At 45.2% G+C, this 1,388-nt stretch overlaps 1 long non-coding RNA gene across 1 annotated transcript; it reads right to left on the bottom strand.

Moving 5' to 3' along the window:
* Positions 1-285: 285 nt before the first annotated feature.
* Positions 286-1,267, bottom strand: LOC127920780 (uncharacterized). The gene is made up of 3 exons (XR_008107381.1): positions 885-1,267; positions 549-660; positions 286-380 (listed from the first exon to the last, which is right to left on the bottom strand). It is a non-coding gene; the product is annotated as an uncharacterized LOC127920780 (long non-coding RNA).
* Between the last annotated feature and the right edge of the window lie 121 nt (positions 1,268-1,388).

Genomic DNA, 1,388 nt, shown 5'->3' with positions numbered 1-1,388 from the left:
CGAAATTGTACAGGATCTTCACAACTAGACCTATTAGGTTCATATGTAGAAAATGTTGGCTCGGCAGATACGTTTATCCTGGTCCCAGATCAGTTGCTGCTGTCATTCCAATTCAAGTGTAGACCTTATTAGGTTTTTATGTAGAAAATGTTAGCTAGACAGATACCTTTTCAACCTGGTCCCAGATCAGTTGCTACTATCATTCCAATTCAAGTGTAGACCTTATTAGGTTTTTATGTAGAAAATGTTAGCTAGGCAGATACCTTTTAACCTGGTCCCAGGTCAGTGTTAATGAGTGGAATGCTGATACCCAGGCTAATATACCTTATGGCCCCAGACCAGTGTTAATGAGTGGAATGCTGATACCCAGGCTAATATACCTTATGGCCCCAGACCAGTGTTAATGAGTGGAATGCTGTTACCCAGGGTAATATACCTTATGGTCCCAGACCAGTGTTAATGAGTGGAATGCTGTTACCCAGGCTAATATACCTTATGGCCCCAGACCAGTGTTAATGAGTGGAATGCTGTTACCCAGGCTAATATACCTTATGGCCCCAGACCAGTGTTAATGAGTGGAATGCTGATACCCAGGCTAATATACCTTATGGCCCCAGACCAGTGTTAATGAGTGGAATGCTGTTACCCAGGCTAATATACCTTATGGCCCCAGATCAGTGTTAATGAGTGGAATGCTGATACCCAGGCTAATATACCTTATGGCCCCAGATCAGTGTTAATGAGTGGAATGCTGTTACCCAGGCTAATATACCTTATGGCCCCAGACCAGTGTTAATGAGTGGAATGCTGTTACCCAGGCTAATATACCTTATGGCCCCAGATCAGTGTTAATGAGTGGAATGCTGTTACCCAGGCTAATATACCTTATGGCCCCAGACCAGTGTTAATGAGTGGAATGCTGTTACCCAGGCTAATATACCTTATGGCCCCAGACCAGTGTTAATGAGTGGAATGCTGTTACCCAGGCTAATATACCTTATGGCCCCAGACCAGTGTTAATGAGTGGAATGCTGTTACCCAGGCTAATATACCTTATGGCCCCAGACCAGTGTTAATGAGTGGAATGCTGTTACCCAGGCTAATATACCTTATGGCCCCAGACCAGTGTTAATGAGTGGAATGCTGATACCCAGGCTAATATACCTTATGGCCCCAGACCAGTGTTAATGAGTGGAATGCTGTTACCCAGGCTAATATACCTTATGGCCCCAGCACTAGTATGTGTCTGACTGTTGTGTCTCCTGTCCTCCAGCCCTGATCAAGTACATCAGACCAGTGTTTGTCTCCAGGTCAGACCAGGACTCCCGTAAGAAGACTGTTGAGGAGATCAAACGCAGAGCCCAGTCTGGAGGAGAATGGCCTCAGGT

The sequence above is a fragment of the Oncorhynchus keta genome, unplaced genomic scaffold, assembly GCF_023373465.1.
Source record: "Oncorhynchus keta strain PuntledgeMale-10-30-2019 unplaced genomic scaffold, Oket_V2 Un_contig_2052_pilon_pilon, whole genome shotgun sequence".
Taxonomy (NCBI): Eukaryota; Metazoa; Chordata; class Actinopteri; order Salmoniformes; family Salmonidae; genus Oncorhynchus; species Oncorhynchus keta.
The sequence above is the reverse complement of the archived record's forward strand: the minus strand, read 5'-3'. Positions and strand labels throughout refer to the sequence as shown.